Below are 21,549 nucleotides of genomic sequence, written 5' to 3'. Positions count from 1 at the left end.
AGGGGTAATACAATGGTCATAAATGTGAATACAGGTTGTAAGTCATTTTTCCCAAAACTATTGTAGGTTTGAACCATCATTAAACAAACAGTTGTAAGTTGGAGAGTACTTGACCACAAGTAGTCCCTGACTTACAACTGTTCGTTGCAATTCACATACCAGAGAGGTTTTATGTGGGCAAACCAAGAGCGAGGCTCACTATATATAAGCAGAGGCATAGCTAGACACAACTCTCTCCAAAAAAGAGGACAGCAGAAGCAGGGTGTGTGGTTCGCAAGCGTTGTTTGGGAGCTTTCATGGATAACAAAGTCTTAAATGCAGCCCATGGCCCAGAACTTCAATAAAATGTGGTACTGTTTTTAGAGTTTTCATGGAGGGAAAATAGCATAAGTAATAAGTTGTTTTTTTAAAAAAATGTGATTGAGGCTTTAGCCAACAAACCAAACCATGAGCTTGTAAAATGTAAAAGTAAAGATTTCTCCTGACCAATCATGTCTGACTCTAGGGCACGGTGCTCATCTCCATTTCTTGGAGGAAGGCAGCATTGTCCGAAGACAGTTCTGTGGTCATGTGGCTAGCATTACTAGACACATGGAATGCTGTTACCTTTCCACTGAAGTGGTACCAATTTATCTACTCGTATTTGTATGCTATCAAGCTGCTAGGTAGGCAGGAGCTGGGGCAGGAACAGGAGCTCACCCCATTGCCTGGTGCTCAGGTCTCTCAAACCCAGGCTGCCTAGCTCAGCATTTTTAGCTGTTGAGCCATAACTCCCACCAGCTTATATCACAATGTTTTTTTCATGTTGAGTGCTATTGCATTTCTTTTCCTTACTCTCCCCAAAAACATCCTATTTAAAATTCCAGCAACTTGCTTTTGTAAAATCCAATTTAATCTACATCATAAATTGTTGCGATAATCAAGATGAGAGAAAGATGTATTAATTTATACTGTGACCCTAATTATAGGTAATGTCACCTTTCTGATACATATGATTCCTGTATCACATTTTTATACTGTATTAAAAAAAAGCAGGCAAAGAAATACCATTATTATTATTTATATGAAAGACTGGCTGTCAAAAATACATTGTGCCCACAATTGGCTTTTCTGTTCCTTAGAGTGATTGTTTTGGCACTTGTAAAAATGCTGAAAAATACTATGTTTCTCCTTCCAGCTTCAGAAAAGGAATAAATTAGCCTTGGTGGTGATCTCCAGTGTCAGAATAATTCATGTCATAAGACTGTACCAAAAACAAACCTTTGAAAACAAAAACAAATCAAACATTGATTCAATGCTGGCATGTCTTATGGTCCCAGCCTCTATTTGCATTGTGTTTTCAGGTGGGTTTCTAAGGAATAGTCTGAGCCAAAGTAAATTAACTTGTTATTAGGAATGATTCCTGAACAGGATGTTTTTATGTGACCCAACATTTTCTTTAATAATTCTTCATAGAGTTTCACCCATTCTTCAAAGAATTTTAATCTCTTGCTCTTTAAACATGCAGTCTGTGGGGTTTTTTAAATCAATATTTAAATGTTTACTTTAGAAACCTTAACAATATTTTTGGAAAGTAGTATTAAGAATAGGCCAAGAAGTGTAACAAATGTGGTCACATTATTTCAAAATAGTTTAGCGATTTTGGTATTTCAAAAGTGTTTTTTAATTGACCAGAAGTGGCAGACTGCACAGAAACTATGTTTTATATAAGATATAAGTCAGATTCTAATTATGAAAGAGCCTGTGTTCACATGTCACTCTAGACCAGGGGTGTCAGACTGGATTTTTTCGAGGGCCGAATGAACTTTGTAGTTCTCCTCTGTGGGCCAGCAGGGGGGACGGCAGGGAGAGACAGGATGGACGCTTCCTGCAGCAGCCTGCCGGCCAAAACCGAGTATGAGGTGGCCATGCACAGGCTCTCCATGCCTCATTTTTGCCCTCCATGGCCTCCTGCAGCACTCTGCTGGCCAAAAACAGGCTGCATCGAGGCCTGGCAAGACTGGGGAGACCAAACATGGGCCATGGGGGGCCGCACACAGCACATTTTGGCTGGCAGAAGCATTGCGGGCCAGTCCTTTGATATTTCCAGGCTGGCCCCACGGGCCAGATTTAAGCACCCTGTGGACCAGATCCAGTCCGTGGGCCTTGAGTTTGACACTCCTGCTCTAGACCTTATAGTCATTGTTTTAAATGTTGTTTGGTTCAGAAAAATCACATCAGCATTCCTCCTCTTACAATATTCTGAATCTTATGTCAAATAGTTTGGGTGGCTGTCAACCAAACCATCAATTCTTCATCGTTTCTTTGGAAAAATTGAAAATACTAAACAAATAATCAGTGCGGTATCAGCTTTCCTCATCCTTCATCTGGTACACACATTGTGCAACATTGCACTACGGTATATGATCCCTAAATTGATAATTTGATAAAGGAAGTTGTAAAAACAGACTACAGATAGTCCTCGACACAACAGTTCATTTAGTGACCATTCAGATGTACATCAGCACTGAAAAAAGTGACTTATGACCATTTTTCACACTTAACAATTGTTGCGGCATCCCCATGGTCACATAATCAAGATTCAGGTCCATGGCAACTAACTCATACTTATGACGATTGCAGCAGTAGCTTCTGGGAGTCATGTTGCAACCTTCTGACAAGCAGACAATGGGGAAGCCAGATTCACTTAACTTAGTAATGTGTTACTAATTGCAGCGATTCACTTAATAACTGTGGCAAGAAAGGTCATAAAACAGGACAAAATTCACTTAACAAATGTCTCACTTAGTAACAGAAATTTTGGGCTCAATTGTGGTCCTAGGATGAGGACTACCTGTAATGTGGATCTCCCTTGCTGTGTCTAAACCTCTAAAGCAGTGGTGTCAAACTCACGGCCCACGGGCTGGATGCGTCACATGCTGGCAACCCCCACCCCCAGTTTAGCGAAGGAGGAAAAAGTCCCGCTATATCACATGATGATGTGATGATGTAAGTTTGACACCCCTGCTCTAAAGAATAAATGGAATTTTGGGGTGATTGGTGGAAATGGAATTAGTGCTTTCATTCTGGGCAGTTATTGACAATGCCAAGCCTCAAGCTATGGAATTGTTCTATTAATAGTGAAAGAAATTACAGGGAGGTCTGATAATCTTTTTGTAGCAAGTGTCTACTAGTTCAAATTCTCTGTTAACAATATAGTTTGTTGGTATATGAAAGATATATAGAGAAGCTGATATTAATTAAATCTGTTAGATTTCTCACCCATTTTTCAGTTTTAGTAGTAATTCATTTGTGGGGTTAACAGATCATGATGGAAACTGTTACTCACTATTTCTTCATGCCTCATCTTTCTCAGCAACTAGAATCTGTCTTGCATTTGCATTTGCATTTACATTTCAGATGTACATGAAGCTACCACTACCACTGTAAAAGAATAAGCTTATTTTGTACTAGTAAAAATCATTAGAATTTAATGTGTTAAGCCTGTTACATGGAATTTAAATGTGTATTTATCAGGACAACAGGAAAATCCATGAAGAATGACCATGAAGATAGAATTTTTTAAATTCTAATTTAATTTAATTAAACTGCAATTAAGAAAAATAAGAAATATTTTAAGGGTGAGATAAAAATAAAATAAAATATAAGGAGTGATAGGAGGTAGGTTTATTTTGAGTTTTGAGTATTGCTCTGTTAGACACAGATAAGATGTATTTACATCAAATTTTGGTACATCTGCTGTGAATTTTAATTCATTTGTCTATTTTTCTCATCTGTTTTAAGTTCAAAGCAACTTAACATTTCAGTTTAAAATTAGTCTGATTTTTCAAGGCAGATGTTAAAAATGAGACATATTTCATACTGATTTTTTTTAAGTTCTAGGATTGGGTATAGGGTCTCATGTGACAATACAACATAGGATCATATTGTCTTTTTTAAGCACAAGGCCTTACATTAATTTATTCTATTTTAAGAAGTCACTGTGTTTTCAATTACACTTTTGATTTTCCTGCAGTGTTAATCATGGATGGAGATATTCAGAAGTAGAATGGATAAATTAGCTGATTTCAGACTCAAATGTGTTCATTCATAAATATTTTCTGAAATAAAGTGTTTCTTCGTTCACCCACATAAGAAAAAAATGAATTTTTAAATTCATTTTTTTACAAAATAAATGTTTTGCCAATTTTATTTTACAGTAAACATGTATGTATACATTTTTTAGCATATAAATTTTGCTGATTTTTTGGAACTGAGATCTGGGATGCAAATTTTGAAGACATTGAAAGATTAAAGAATAATTACTGTCTAGAACTGTGAGTCAAAACAGATCTCTTAAAAATGATAATAAGCACAATCCTTGAATGTCCCCCTTTTTAAGATGGATAACAGTATTCTTACATAACTAAATGTCTATGGAGATTCTCAGTCATCCGGGTCATGGTTGCCCCGAAGGTGCTTATCCAAGATATCCATATTCTTCACTCTGACTGGATGGGGAAGAATATAATGATTTATATTCCTTGCAGACAGCTGGTCATTTGCATTCTTTTAGAGAGTCTTTGAAGCAGTCCTTTCAGCAGTTCCAAGAAGGCTCCACACCCATTTGCACTACTCATTTGCACCTGAGGACACAGTGAAACCTCTAAGTGGCCTCAATGACTCTCTAAAAGAATACAAATGACCAGCTATCTGCAAGGAATATAAATCCTTCTATTCCCCCACACCTCATACAGTCAGAGCTGAAAAAGCTTCTTAGATGAGAAGAGAACCCAATGAGAAGTGAACCCGATGGCAAGAAAGTCCAGTTGTCTCTTGAAAAAAGCACCTTTGGGACACAGTGTTCTCACATGTTACAGATTATCGTGGGGATGTCTTTAAGTAAATATTCTGAAACATGAAGGGCAGAAATATACCTTAAGCACTGGGAAAGGAAGTAGTATTCAGAAAAGATTCCAGTTAGCTCTGATATACCTGATTCACTAGGCATAAGAGGAAGGAGAATACCTGCAAGATTACTGTAGCCCATTTCAATAAAGTATAGTTCTAGTCTTCCTATGTAATCAGTTTTGTGATCTGGTCTACAATTGGTACATATGAAGCAGGATGGCTGAATAGCTTCTTTAGGAAATTTCTGCAGAAGGATCCCAAATTGCTATTCCGTCTGATCACTGTGTAGAGTTAATTTACTGTATTAACATTACTGTATGTGCTTCTAAACTGACCAGAGCTCAGTTAACATGTACTTCTGATTCTCAGCCTTAAAATCAAAAATAATCTCTGGCAATTTGAGTATTCTGGGAGTTGGGTTATGAGACATGTTATGAGAACCTCATCACAACACAGTTCACATAACTTGCATATTTGCGTTGGGCAGAAGTAGAAAAATTTTGCACCATGATTCATGACAGATATTTAATCATTTTCACATCTTTGCAGTTTGTCCTGGATGTTACATCTGACAGTAGTAATTCTTAAGTGGCTGACTTAACTGAATGTGGATTTACAGTCATACTACAAAAATTAATAACTAAATAGGATATGTATGTGATTTGTTTTAGCCAAGGTTTTATTGAAACAGTAACTAGAGCAACGTCAGTTAAAGTTGCCAAGTTTGAAAAACACTGTTTTATACATTTTTCTAATATTTTTTATAATAAATACCATTCCTGAGATCTGGGGGGGAGGGCTTGTTTGTAATATTATAGAAATTAATATTTTGTCAGGGCATCCATCCATTATGAAAGCCAAGATGACAACTGCAATTCCCCATCCACCCCACACAGAGATACTCCTGGATTTTATTGCTTTTAGAGAATTCCATACTCATTTATTCATATAAAATTATATGAATTATAGGTTATTCCAAATAAAAAGCTAACTTGATTTATAAGTTAGATGTCTAATAGGGTTACTGTCATAGTCTGGCGCCAATTTAAAAATGTAGTAGAGATGGTAAATGTAAAATGTATTATATTTTGGAAATAATTCTCCTGTTGTATGCTATAACTGAGCAGAGAAGACAGGCTACAGCTACATTATAATCTCATAGTACAACTGTTAGCAGCTACTGTAGGACAGAACTACGATACAATTCCAGTGTTTTGTTCCTAATGTATTAGGGCAGTGATGGCAAACCTTTTAGACACTGAGTGCCCAAACTGCATGTGCACACATGCCCAAACTGAAAGGTGTACAGGTGCGCTCATGTGGATATGCACATACATGCGCAGCAGAGACTCGAAGACCAGCTGGCCGGTGGGAGGCAAGGCATCCCAACAACTGCAGCGCGGCAAGAGGTAAGATATTTGTCTTTCATGAGCTTCTGTTTCATCATCTGCAGAGAAACAGAAGCTCACAAAAGAAGCACCATGGAGGTGTGACCTGGGACAACAGCATGCATGCCCGCAGAGAGTGCCACCTCTGGCACACATGCCACAGGTTCGCCATCACGGGATTAGGGTTTCTGCTTCTGCAATTTAAACAGGAACACTGATGATAACTATGCTTGAATGATCCATTAATCATCAACTAGCTACCCAGATTTTAGTTTATCATGCTGGATTAACTCAGTCAGTATAGTTGATTATGATTGTTTGTTGTGTGAACCCATAAAATTGGAATAATTTGAGTATAGGGTCTGTTTGGTCTAGTGGTTAAGGCACCAAACTAGAAACTGGGAGACCACGAGTCCTAATCTCCTTCAATAATCAGTTGTTCAACAATTCTTTGAAGTTACAGTGACATTACAAAGGATGTTTTGTGACTTATAAAGCATATCCAACCATCATAAAATATAACCACCTCCCCCACATTTTGGGCACTTGGCAACTGCCTCACATGGATGACCTAGATTTGCAATGCTTTTTGCCACTTTACAGCAGAAAGTGGCAAAAATGCTCATTGGGTATGCTGGATTTACTTAACCACAGGTTTGCTTAACCACCATAGTGAGTCACTTTATGAGCATTGTGAAATCAAGTCAGTTCATGTGGTGGCCCATTTAATGACTATTCTGATTTTTGGCTAAAATTCCACTCCCAATTGGGGTCATAAATTGAAACTACCTGTAAAACAGGATTACATTATTAATGGTTTATTGCTTATTACTAGTTCTAATTCTGTTTGGTTCTGCAAGATACTATAAATCACCAGTTAGTTATGTTTATCTTGAGATCATAATTCTAACATCCATGCTTTCCCACCATTTCCCAATCAAAGCATCTGAAGATTGATGAGAGACCACAATATACGATGTATCTTGTTTGAATTCTTAATGGTGCACAGCATATGTATTTTAATCATCACTTGTCTTGGTAAAATAAATGGAAAAGGGTAGTTGGCAAAGTATTGAATAAATCTAGAGCCTATTCCATGCAATTTTCATATTTACAATTCCCACAAAAGGTAGCCTCCGATTGAAATGTTTTTAGTTATAGACATAGTTAACTTTCCCCTTGAATTTTCCATACATATTTCTAAAGAAGTGTAATCTGATCAAATTCAAGATTTGATTAGTTCCAGCTGCTGAAGGAAAAGCCAGCTAATTTTTTGTTAGAATGCATGTTCTCTTAGAAATCTAGAAATAATAATATAGGAATTCCTTAAGTGATAGGGTCCAAGATAGATAAAAATCTTGCTAGACATGTTGGCCCCGTAGAACAAGAAACACGTGTTCACGTAACAACTAGCACAGACATGCCTGTGATCATTGCCCTTACTCATGAAGCTCCACATGTGTTTTTTATATTCCTACCTGGAAATAATTTTCATCCGCAGCATTGGAAAAGCCCAAATTATAAAGCTGTGTATTACATTTTAAACACTAGTTGGTCCAAATAAAAAGGCACAGTTTGCCTTGTTTTGTGTTTCAAGGCCTAAGTCGCAGTGCTAATGAGAGGAAAGATTCCTGTTCTGCTTATACTTGGCAGTAGAATCGTGTAAAATCTAGGAGGCTGCTAGACCGACAAGCCAGGAGATGAAAGAATAAGGAACAACTGCTTTGAATTATTCAGTCCTGGGCCATCAGGTACTTTTGACCCTTCAATTGTAGCACATTCTGAATAATTGGACGTGGCGGAATGCCTCAGAGATATAAAAAGAAAATACTAGTATCAATCTTTCACAAATGTTTTTCAGAGAAACAGATTTTGGCTAAATGTTGGAAGAAACATGCTAATAATTAGAAGACTTTGGCTGGATAGTCCTGGTTAATTAGGAGCTCTTTGCTGAAAATATTGAAACAAAGTTTGGACAATCTAGCTGGATAATATGTACAATACACATCCTGCATTAAGCAACCAATTAGACCTCAAATATTTTTTACATCTCCAGAGTAACAGCTGTCTTATAGCTGCTGAATTGCCTTGGAGAGATTCTATATTTTACCTCTTTTGTGCAAGAGAAGGGACAACTAAAGCTTTCTTTGCCTGTATATCATGAATCTCTAAATTGCAGTCTGACAGTTTGTCAACACCCACCTTCATTCTTCCATTTCCAATAAAAAGGAGGATATATGCTCCTTTAGAATCTCATGCATTTATATCCATGGATCCTAAATTATGAGCACTATCCTTCAAACCCTTCTCTTCTATATTAACATACTTATCTCTTATTTTCCCTTGTGTGTTTTCTCTCTCTCTCCCTCCTTTCCTCCCACCCCCTCTCTCATGTCAGCAATTGCCCTTTCTGTAGGCAGCTTATTTCCTTAATATACGCTTAATGAAGGGTTAAATCTTGCATGAGTTGCTTGAACTGCTTAAGAGTTGGCAGCAAATACCATGGGTGCCCTTTGTAGTGGCTCATTCTCAGGTTGCTACTAAGAATATGAAACCATGAAAGAGCGATAAATGACATTTCTTTTTCAATTAATCCTGCATGGGCCATGTATGTAAGCCAAGGTTATGATACCTACCTTGCAGCACTTTGCAAATAGTGGCATTGCCTTGCTTTTAGGTTTCAGAAGTTTTAATCTTAGAATTGGGACTAAAAATTATTCCTTGCTTGGCTACTGCTTTCCTGTGCGGAAGACTTTCTACATCTTTGGCAAATAGATACCAGAAACCTGTACACAGAATCTGTGGGATACATATTGCTTTAACAAAACCACATCAAGAGAAAATGCTATTTTGTGAAAAGTACAGTAGCTGATACGGAGAAAGAACAGTGGAAAGAAAATAAGCCTTAGCCAAGTTGGTTGAAAGAATGTGGAAGTCTTTAAGTGCTAATCACAAGGGAAGTATGAAAAGTTACTCTAATGTCTGAAGTCTCTGGGAAGAAGAAAGGCAAGTGCTGGAAGCCACATGACTAGAAATCCCAAACTCCCAGCAGAACAGACTTGTAAAATAAAACAAGGTTTCCCAGGCACCAGTTTAATAGGCTATCAGATTGAATGGCCCAATTGGGATAATCCCTACCTCTCTCCAATTCATTGGGAAGAGTGGAATGTGAAGTTGGCTTTCACTCACTTTTAGAGACGCAGAATGCCAAAAGAGTGCAACTAAAATGATTACAAGTTCCTTTATTTCACTTTTTTGCAAATAATCTTTTTATCTAGTTTTCACAAACACTGATCAAAATCATAGTGCAAGAAACATTAAAATTCAATTTGGAAACCAAAGGCATATTCTTTCTCTTCTTTTCTTTTAAAGACAACAAATTACTTTTTTCTATTTTATGTATCTTGTGCTCACATTCTCTTGCTACTCATCAAGCTACAGTATAGCTAATTTAAAGTTATCCTGGCTTGTGCTTGTTTTTTTTTTTTTTTTTACTTTTTTCTGTCTTACAGTTTGACTTCATTAGCTAAGCCATGCCATGGTAAACAAACCATTTTTCAGTGTTCTTTTGCACTGATATGCAAGCATTGGAGCTCTGTTTTTTTTGGTATTCATGCAGCCCTTGGTAAGCACTAACTTTGCAAAATTACTGCCCAAATCTTTGTGAAGATAGCAAAGGGTATTTGCAAGGAGCAGGAAGAGGAAAATTGGAAAACTGGTCTCCAGAGCTTATTAGGCCCATTCACTAAAAAGAAACCACTGCTACTGCCAGACTGAACAGCCTCTCCTAATTAAGCACAGGAAAGCAATGGGCCGGTTTAATTGACCACAAGGTCCCTGCCAGTGGTGGTGGAGATGATGATACATGCACACTTCTATTCTGATTCAAAGGAGTAAAGTGCATAGAGGTTAATGGCTGAGATTAGTTCTATGGGCTGCATTGTAAAAAAAAAACCTGCTTTCAAACATGTTCAGAAGCAATGTAGATCGTTTCAGTTTCATGAACTCAAAACTAGATTATCATAGATTCATAGGGCTGGAGGAAACCTTGGAGTCTTCTAGTACAAATCCTCTGCCCAAGGCAGGAGGAAATTAAGGAGAGTGTTCTGAAGAAGTAAAGATGGGGGATGTTCTGGAGAAGAAAGTGTTTATCAGCTTAGAAAAATTCTTGAAAACTAAGGATATTTCTATGATAGCAGAAATCAGAATAGTTATAGCAATAGAACACTGCAGTGATAAATCAAACAAGTTGTGAAAGTTGGACATTGAGAAAGAACAGAAGACAAATGATATATGGATTTGGAAATAGTTGCTAAAAGTAACAACAGCAATAGCAATAGTATTTAGACTTATATACTGCTTCATAGTGTTTTACTATTTTACTATGGAAATACTATTAATATTTCAAGATATTGGATGGCTGAATCAACCTTGATCCAGTGAGAATCAAACTGCTGGCAGTTAGCAGAATTAGCCTGCAATACTGCATTCTAGCCACTGCGCCACCATGGCTCTTAGTACCACAAAATATTAAGAATTTATCAGTCAGTTCTGGATAAAATAAAGACTAGTTTAGTCTTTTGAGGTGATGAACAGCAAAGCAGAAAACAAGGTACTTTTGGACACTTGATGAGGACACATAATGTGCTAGAACAAATATGTTAGGTAAGATTGTGGAGAATAAAAGAAAGAAAAGACAATGGATAAGATAAAAATATGGGATCAAAGATATGACTTGTATGTTCATTGAAAAGTTATGCATTATTGCTAAGAAAAGGTGAGAATGATAAGCATTTGTCTACACTGTCACCAGAGGTGGGATTGATAGGATGGTATCTAACAAATTATGAGAAACTTTACCATAAAATGCTAGATATCTGGCCTAGATTAAGAGCCAAAACAACCCTATTTTGGGAAGGGATCATTTTGTGATTATTTTAAAATTGAAAATAGTGCTCCAACTAATATAACTTTGAAAACCCTCCTCACCAGATCATAGTTCTGGCATATGCATTTTATTTCAATCTTCTGTCTATTAATATCTCTAATTTGCCATTATGTTGGCTTTGAAGCATATTCTACATTCTGTAACCTTCCTGTATCATTACAGTGCACCTTCTTAAAGCATATTCTGTCCATTTTTTGAAAACAAGCACTTAATCAAGATGTATATTAATTAGGTTTGTCACCTGCTTTGCCTTCTGTTTTTGAAGCTGCTAATGAGTTATGGCATACTGATTTCAATATGCCATCTTTTCATATCACAGAGACACTGGAAATATACAAGTCCTTTAAGATGCTCCGATGCTAAGAGTTCAAGAATATCAATGGTCTGCCAATTTTCTTATAACTTCCAGTTTATATACCATTTAAAGAAATGAATAAAAAACCCAAGCTGCCTTAAATTGTCTGGCCTCTACATAAATCTGCAACTTTGCCATTTCATTTCCAAACAGAGTGTTATCATTTGTGGAAGGCAAACAGTTCCTAACTAATAGGCATCTTTGCTTGTTCAGAATGTAAATATTCTTGCTTTACAAAGAATACATCTAAAAAGTGGATTGAATATTTAACCCTGTATTGACAATGATGGTCTGTTGACTCCTTACTGTTTCTGCTTCCTTTGCTTTGGCCAAGTTCAGATATCAAATTGATTGGCTTACTTGATAGGTCTTGATTTAGTTCCCTAAAATTTTCCTACAGTTTAGCTAGCAAATCATATTTTAGTAGGATCCTCAAATATAGTCTTGTTTTGAGTTTTGATGCCTTTTCTATCACTTTAACGAAGTATTGCTGCTTTTTGAAATCAAGACTTGCTACCATACTTCAGTTGCATATAGCAAGGATGGACGAGTCCTGATGACTCCATGGGCTATGCTGGGGGTTTTGGGACTTGAGATGCAATATCATTTGAATGGGCATAATAACTTCCTTTTCCACCCTTATGAAATGTTTTTCATAAGACAACATAAAACATCATAGGTTTTAACTCATTGACAAGTAGCAACAAGAATATATTTGTATTAGTTTCATTGTTGTCTGTTCCTCAAATAATTCTTCTTAAATTCTTTCTTTTGCCTTTGCAGCTAATCTGAGCTATTTTTCAGACATCAGATGTGTGAGATGTCACTACTGTTAGCAGGTTGATCAGTTCCAGTCTGATTGGTGTTCTGAAACAGTATTTTCAGAAAGCCAATTTATTTTGCTCATAACTTAGTAAGAAAGCAGTATTTTAGATTCTTCTCAAGGGGACAAGCCTGTCAATCAAAGTGACACAGACAATAATTACTGTTTCCTTCCTCTGATGCTGGCAAAACCACTCTCTCTCTCTTTGTCTCCAAAACAATCAGTTAGTGCTACCAACATAGACAGTCTATTATCATCATGTTGGTTTGCAGTCTAATTAAACAGATTCTGTTACACCTCTTCAGGTCTATATATCACCTTCTATACCGCCAATGGTCCTATTTGTTGCAGAATACAATCAGTTGATATATGATATATGATATATGATATATGATATATGAGATATGAGATATGAGATATGAGATATGAGATATGAGATATGAGATATGAGATATATATATATATATATATATATATATATATATATATATATATATATATATATATATATGTGTGTGTGTGTGTGTGTGTGTGTGTGTGTGTGTGTGTGTGTGTTTTTATTTGTGCTGATAAATAAATAAAGGAAGACTTTCTTATCAGCACAAATAAAAACACAAATATAACAAAGGCAACAGTAAAAATATTGGGTTTCTGTCTGGATGGACTCTTGTGACGAGCCTAATGACAGAGAGTGGAAGTGTGACCTTCCTCCCACACTTGGGCATACCAGGGGTTGTGACTTTAAGTATATATATATATATATATATATATATATATATATATATATATATATATATATATATATATATATATATATATATATATATATATATACACACACACACACACACACACACACACACACACACACACACACACACATACAGTATGTATGTATGTGTGTATGTATGTATGTATGTATGTATGTATGTATGTATGTATGTATACTAAATGTATGGATAGACAGACAGACAGACAGATAGATAGATAAAAATGCAGTCATCAGGTTGAGCTAAACATTTCACTAATCTTCAAATCCCACTGTTAACCATTATTATAAGGTTCTACATTTAGGCAAGAAAAATGAAATGCACAGGTACAGTATATGTGGTACCTTGCTCAATAGTAGTAACTGTGAGAGGGATGTTGGAGTCCTAGTGGACAGCCATTTAAATATGAGCCAGGCATGTGGAGCAGCTGCCAAAAAGCCAACACAGTTCTAGGCTGCATAAACAAAGGGATAGAATCAAGATCACATGAAGTATTAATACCACTTTATAATGCCTTGGTAAGGCCACACTTGGAATACTGCATACAGTTTTGGTTGCCATGATGTAAAAAAGATGCAGAGAAGAGCAACAAAAAAGACTGCAGAGAAGAGCAACAAAGATGATTAGGAGACTGGAGGCTAAAACATATGAAGAACGGTTGCAGGAACTGGGTATGTCTAGTTTAATGAAAAGAAGGACTAGGGGTGATATCAGTGTTCCAATATCTCAGGGGCTGCCACAAAGAAGAGGGAATCAAACTATTCTCTAAAGCATCTGAAGGCAGAACAAGAAGCAATAGGTGGAAACTAATCAAGGAGAGAAGCAACTTAGAACTGAGGAGAAATTCCCTAACAGTTAGAACAATTAATCAATGGAACAATTTGCCTCCAGATGTTGTGAATGCTCCAACACTGGACGTTTTAAAGAAGATATTGTATATCAATTTGTCTGAAGTGGCATAGGGTTTTCTGCATAAGCAAGGATTTAGAAGACCTCCAAGGTCCCTTCTAACTCTGTTATCCTTTATTTAGCACATAGAAAGTCCACAAACTGTTTCCCAGTCTCTCATAAAGCTGTTTAGTTCATTATCTCTAATCAAAGCTGTTGATTTCACTATCTCTGCTAATTCAGTCAATTTCAAAATCCATTCTTTAACAATCGGAATATCTTTTTCCCCCCAGTGTTTGGCAAGTACAATCCTCGCAGCCGTCACCATGTCTTAAAAATAGCACCCCAAATTATTTTACAATTGGATTTCAATTGAAAATATGATTCTTGATTTATGACTCTTCCTGGGCCACACATCTGTGGTCCAGAAAACACTCTAATCAAGAAGCTCCTACAGCATAATGGCAAGAAAAGGAAACCCACATCTGGTTTGCTTTAAATAATTCCTTATGTTTCTGGAATCTTTTTCTGTAAATCTGCCTGCCTGAATCAACCCCTTTTTTTTCTATACAGATTCAAAACTCTTCAAAACTAATAAGTGGCAAAGTTAGAGTGATTTGGTTCCACAATAGCAAGGGAATCCTTAATACCTGTCTGCTTCGGATTCTCAGTGGCTAACCTCACTGGAAATGAACATTTCTTCCTCTCTGCCCAATACATTACACTTCACACATAAAAATAAAGAGAAAATTCAGTTCCCTAAATTTGGAAGAAAGAAATATGATTATTCAAAAGAATTTAAATGTTATAGGATGGCAGAACTGAAAATATCAGTAGTGATACATAGGTGCCAAAGCTGCTGATCACCCCAAACTAAAGAATTGCAGTCAAAAGCAACATTTGCAAACTTGAAAAGATTAAGTACCTTGGAACGTATAAAGTCCTGTTTTTGAAGTCAGTAAGTTTTAACACAGTTAAGTCTTGTTATGGCCACTCTTTGGAATGTGGGACATGCAAAACTCAATCACAAAAAGCTTCATTGAGTGGAAAACTTTTCATTGATTTGCTTCAACTTGCTTCAACTCTTTTGACTTCTTTCAAGAAGCCTTGAAATTAATAATTGTGGAAACAGAACTTGATGGGAAGCCAGGAGTATTCAGCATTTTAGCATGGGATATCCTCTTAATTAGCCTACTACCATAGGATTAGCAACTAGGAAAGTAACAGTTCTCTAAAGCAGTGTTTTTCAACCACTGTGCCGCGGCACACTAGTGTGCCGTGACATAGTGTAAGGTGTGCCGTGGGAAAATTACTTTATATATAGTCAATATAGGCACAGAGTTAATTTTTTTTAACATTTTCTAATGGTGGTGTGCCTCATGATCTTTTTGATGAAAAAAGTGTGCCTTTGCACAAAAAAGGTTGAAAAACACTGCTCTAAAGCAACCTCTAAACAGAACTGAATAACAACTCCCAATACCAATCCACCATACTTTGGGCTGCTAGAAATTATAATTCAGCAACAACTGTTGCTGAACTACAGTTGCTATTTTAGAGTATTAGATAGAGATCTTTTGATTTCCGTAACAAAGATGCTATAGGATCAGTAATTTCCCACCCTTTCATAACAAAATAGGTAATGTGATTAATGTAATTCAAGTCATTTTAATGAAATGATCTTGCTTCAAACCGACCCCCTTTGTTTTGAGAATCCTCTCTTGTCTGATTCTTCATCCTCAATAGAAACACTTAAGATTTAAACATTAATTTGTAGTTGCTTCTACAACAGCAATCCCCACAAACTGTCATTTCAATCTACTTTCCTAGTTTTCTTTCTCTTCCCTGCACCCATCTTTCAATTTCTTACAAGAAGCAGTATCTAATTCAGTTTATTTATTTATTTATTTTTTACTACAGATAGATTTTGCTGCTGGGCTAAATCAGAGGCTGGAAATGGACAAACAGACCACAACATTATCTTGGCAGTAGCAGATTTTGTTTGGGTGCAGATAATCCCATAGATTGCCTTAGGGTAGGTATGTGAGGGAAGTTAGGAGAATATGATTTAAATCCAGCACAGAAAGAGAGAACGCTAGTAAAAAGAAAAAAGAAAAATTAAACTGATTCTCATAAATGAAGGCAAGCTGATTCTACCTGAATTTTATTTGGTATCAGAGGGAAGGAGGGAAAATGCTGTGAGGCTTTTAAGATGCTGTTACTACAATCTATATTGATAGAGTAGAATTCCATTAAGTTCTGTGGATTTACTAACTCTGTTTCCTAACCTGCCCTGGCCTAGCTCAACATGTTGACATTGGGGGTTGCAAATTTTATCATTATAATCTCTCTCCTCCAGTTTATGTCTGGAAAGATAAAGCCAGCTATCAGTTTTCCTATACCAAATACTGATTTGATATTGCCCACTGCCTTAATCTCAATCTTTTTTAAGAAAATATCACACAATTTGTTGTACCCCCGGCTTTCATCTTCAGAAAAGAGGTTCCTTAAACCTTCCTTGTTTCCAGCAATCAAAAAGATACCAGCATGCTTATGGTATTTAACCCAGAAAATTTTAATTCCTCTTTCTCCTGATCACAATATATCCTGCATATATGCTAAATATATAGTGTACTGCTTTTCCAGTTTTGAACCATTTAATTCAGATTTCATTACATATTTCATTCTAAATTGTTTCTTAGTCAGATGAGATAAAGACAATTTGTTGTGGTCAACACAGACTAAAGCCTTGAATAACTGATGTAAGAAATGATATTTTTTTTGAATTCCTTTACCTTTTCCACTATCCATCAATTGATAATCCTGGTTTGTCCCCACCTTTTCTGATTTCATCTTGTACGTGACAGCTCTTGTTCAAGTGATAGTTGAAGATCACAGTGTCTTGGATATTATTTTACTAGAATATAATATGTGCAATTGTTCAGTCGTCTAAGCATTCTTTAGCACTCCTTTTTTAGTACTAGAATATAAATTGATATTTTCCAGTTCCTTAGCCACTGTTGTGTTTTTCATTCCAGCTTACATACCATAAAGAATATTCTAACCACATTGTTTTGTAATGTATTAAATAACTCTGTTGTGGTTCAAAAAACTCCATATTCTCTCTTTCTTTCTTTCTTTCTTTCTTTCTTTCTTTCTTTCTTTCTTCTTAACTTTCTCTTATGAAAGTATGTTCATTACATAGTCTCAAAATTCCTTATCTGCTCAACTGTCTGTTGAAAGAATAATGAGTAGAGATAAATAATAAACAGGACAAACAGTAACATGGGCCTTCTATAAAGCTGATTTAAAGTTGAAGCATTATTCTCTTTATTATAACTTAACAGGCACATTCAGTGCCAATGCCACTTCTGCAGCAGTTCTCAATCCTAGTCTTTCCAATTCTTGCAGCTTCCAGTTGTGTTGGAACAAAAACTTCCAGAATTCATTGCCAACATGTACGAATGTCCAACATATCTTGAGGATGCCAAGTTGAAGAATTAAAGTTCTTACCAAAGTGCATGTTTGTATCATTTAAGAGTCAGTAGGAAAAGCTTTTGGTAGGCATTGTTACATTGATAATTAGAAATGTTAAATCTTCAAAAAGAAAGTCCGCTGGCAATAACAAAAAATTCAAATAAATGGCAATGAAATGAAATGCCTGCCTGACAAAACAGTGAATGCCAAGTATGTCTTACATAGACTTGGACCATAAGCAAAATAATAATAATTCCAGATTTAAATAAAAGTAGCGGCCCATTATTTACTTGACTGAATTTTACTGCACATGTTGCATTCCCTTGAAGCTGGCAAGTCTTCCAGAGCTCTATGGCTAGGGATATGAAAAGCACTTAGAAGTTGTTAAAATCTCTCCCCTGCCAAGGGAAATGTATGAAGTAGTGGAAAATTACTTTGGTAGTAATATTCATTATATTATATATTTATTATCTATTTTATATATAGTATATATACTTTATTCATTAAACATGAATCTCAGCCAACTGAGCAGTCAAAAATGCATTACAAATACCAGTGACTGGTGCTAATGGTTGATATGGTTTTCTGCCAGCGTCCTAGGTATCAACCAAGTACCTTCTTAAAATATAAGATGTTCCGGGTAGCACAGTTTTTTGCAGTTCTGCTGGTGTTATTGCAGGAAGCTGCAATTTGTTGATGTATCTTGTAAAATTCTTGGACATGATGCCAAGTGCCCTGATGACAATGGGTATCACTGTTACATGCTTCATTCATAGCCGTGTAGTTTCTATGGCCAGGTCGCGATATTTCATTATTTTTTCTACTTCTTTTTCTTCGACTCTGGCATCTCCAGGAACAGCGATATCAATAAACTGTACACTTCGGCCCTCTACAACCGTGATATCTGGTGTGTTGTGCTCCAAATGACAATCCGTTGGTATTCAAAAGTCCCACAAGATCTTCACCTTCTCATTTTCGATATTTTTTTCCACTTTATGTTCCCATGACTTTCTGGATACAGGTAAATCATATTTTTAACATAATGACCAGTGGATTAATTTAGCAACTTGGTCATGTCTAGCTTTGTAATCAGTTTGTGCAATTTTGCTGCATTCATATATTAAATGTGAAACAGTTTCGACTTTGTTATTGCAAAGTCAGCAGTTTGGGTTGTCAGTGGATTTTTGTATCTTCACTTTCATGGCATTAGTTTGTAATGCTTGTTCTTGAGCAGCCTTATATTATTATGTGGTTAATCTTTGGTGAGATTCACAGCCTTTGGGGCTGTTTGGTAGCCCAACAGCTTGAGTCCTAACCAAGGACCTAGGAACTGTTAAGGTAATGTCGGAGGATATAAGCTGTTCCAAGTAGGGTGGTTTTTTGTAGAATCAGAATGTTCAAGTCTGATAAATTTAAAATTTCCAAATAGCAAGGTATCCCTTTAGGTATTGCTCCAAGGGCTCCAATTACAATCGGGACAACACATGGTTTCTTTTTCCACAGTCGCTCAACTTCAATTTGCAAATCCCGGTACTTTGTGATTTTTTTCTTGCTGTTTATCTTCCATTCGTGCATCTCCAGGTATTGTAATGTCAATGAACCATACTTTTTTCTTTTCAACTAGGGCCAAGTGCCTATCAATCTGAATTCTGAAGTCCCACAAGATCTTGACTTTCTCATTCTCTAAAACCTCCTGAACCTGATGTTCCCAGTGGTTTTTGCTGTACTCAAATCCAAACTTTTGGCATAATTTCCAGTGAATGATCTTAGCAACACGGTCATGGCGTTGTAAGTAGTCAGTTTGTGAAATTTTGCTGTACCCACTGATCAAGTGGTCGACTGTCTCATCTTTCTCATTACAGAGGCAACATTTGCTGTTGGTGGTAACATGTTGAATTTTTGCCTGTATGCAGTTTGTGGCTAAAGCTTGTTCTTGAGCTGCCAAAATAAAGCCTTCTGTTTCTTTTTTCAATACTCCTGATCTTAACCAGTTCCAAGTTAGCTTTTGGTCAGCTTTGCCTTCAATACTTTTCAAGTATTGGCTATGCATAGCTTTGTTTTTCCAATTTTCAGCTTGCTTCTCAATTACTTCTTTCTTATATTCAGCTTTTGACTTAGTTGTCTTTAAAAGGCCTCCTTTATTTACTTCCTTAATCATTGGTTCTTCACTTTTCTGGTTGTAATCATTCAAGCTGTGTTTTTCTTCTTCCGCAGTCTGTTTTACTTGTAGGAGTCCTTGATCACCCTCTGCTCTTGGTAGATATAATCGGTCAACATCACTTTTAGGGTGCAAATCATGATTCATTGTCATAAGCTTCCTTGTTTTTCTGTCCAAATTGTCCAATGCCATCTGGGTCCAGTTAATTATTCCTGAAGAGTATCAAATCACAGGTATTATTGTTGTTGTTGTTGTTATATAATAACTATATAATATATTTCATATACCATTGCAAATATTAAAATAAATAGTTAGCTTCAAAATAAAAGCTATGTCTGGTTTTTTTTGGGGGGGGGGGCTTAAAAAAAAAAACCTTAAGGGATCCTTGTGTGTTTTGAGCTTGGTTGTTTTCTTGCTGACATTTCACTACCAAACTACCGGTAGGTGTATTCCTAGCAGATCTTTTTGGAAAATTAACTTTTTACTAATATAGTTGAGAAGACACTTACCTGAACATGTATGGACCAACATTCTGTGCCTGGAGTAATTCAATCAAAATCTTTGACTCTTTTTTTTTTTTGCACAGTTACATTGCCAAAAAATATAGCTTAGCATATGAAGGAACCCAGTTTTTCCTCTCCGAACAGGTCTAGACACAAAAAACACAATTCACCCACTAAAACTGAGATTTTTTTTTAAAATAGAAAAAACCAAGTCTTTTGGTAGCTCACAATCTGCGTGGAGTATTGGCAGACAAGCAGTCTTGACTTGAAGCCCAAAACATGATAAACAATGACTTAGCCTGTTACTACTAAGTAGGAAGGAACTTTAATGAAATCTAATGATCAATGAAGAAACATCTTAATAACAATTTAGCAAAACTGGCCAGTGATGCTCCCTTATCCTTATTAAAATTTTTAGACTTGGTGTGGAAAGATAAATATTGGGTAACATAATAAAGGCAGTAAATTGAAATATACATATAAAATGGTTTAGGTTGGTACATTACTGTAAGTTATAAAGTGGTTGGCATAGCATCTTCTCTTAACAGAGACATTCATCATTTATAGCTTAGACATATGTATCCAGCTCATGGCTTATTCGAGAGACAAACCAATGATATCAAAATCCACGCAGTGCAAGATGAAATTTGTAGTGCTGTCTTTAAAGTGTTTCCTTATGTGCACTTTCCAAAGACCTGCAGTTCTTGACAAACAGTACATGGATGCAACTTGTTCACCAGTGCATGCAGAAACTGTTCTGTCTCTCACTTAAGATTACTTTCCAGTAGTGCATTAGTATGGTCTTAGAGCTTTGGTGTCATCTGATCATTGTCCTGACTTTTACAAGTCCACTTTTGGGAACACACTTATTAAAACACTGCTTCTTTCCAGGGTTGGGTTAACAGAAACCTAGAAAAGTCTCCCAGTTGAATTAACTTGTTAGAGAATCTGAAGCTAGGATTTTTTTCCCCATTCCTCAACCCCCCCTTTGTGGCAGTAGGGAGGAGGGACTACAGTCTATAGTTCTAGTGCTTTTATTTTTTGATTGTCAGGTAGTAAATTCACTGTGACGATGGTCTGAGGGTTGCACAATGCATTCCTCTTCCTATACTTAGTGACTTTTGATTATGGAAGGGGAGGGAGCTGGAACCAGTTGGCTTTTCTTTTCTCTGTCTCTTAATTCCAGGCAACTGTCACTCACTCCTTTACTTCCATTGTACGTGCCTAGTAGCGGAACGGATGGTAATTATGCGCATTTAAACTGTAGCACTTTTCTCATGCCGAAGTTACTGTTGCTTCTGCCACACTTAAACTAACTTTCAGTTCCCTTCAAAACACCTGACAAAATGCTC

General features: G+C 36.4%; 1 protein-coding gene and 1 long non-coding RNA gene across 2 annotated transcripts in view; one reads left to right on the top strand and one right to left on the bottom strand.

Annotated features, from left to right (window-relative positions):
• The window catches only part of HS6ST1 (heparan sulfate 6-O-sulfotransferase 1), a 182,552-nt gene that overhangs the window by 89,821 nt on the left and 71,182 nt on the right, over positions 1-21,549 (top strand). The window lies entirely within an intron of this gene.
• LOC148043629 (uncharacterized) overlaps positions 20,157-21,549 on the bottom strand; it is a 44,533-nt gene continuing 43,140 nt past the window's right edge. Inside the window, exon 3 of the long non-coding RNA XR_015698044.1 lies at positions 20,157-20,343. This is a non-coding gene — a long non-coding RNA (uncharacterized LOC148043629). The remainder of the gene's footprint in view (positions 20,344-21,549) is intronic.

Source organism: Thamnophis sirtalis, unplaced genomic scaffold, assembly GCF_051295495.1.
Source record: "Thamnophis sirtalis isolate CommonGarterSnake01/CBP01778 unplaced genomic scaffold, rThaSir2_p1.2 scaffold_11, whole genome shotgun sequence".
Classification (NCBI taxonomy): domain Eukaryota; kingdom Metazoa; phylum Chordata; class Lepidosauria; order Squamata; family Natricidae; genus Thamnophis; species Thamnophis sirtalis.
Note: the sequence above shows the minus strand (reverse complement) of the source record. Positions and strands in the feature narration are given on the sequence as shown.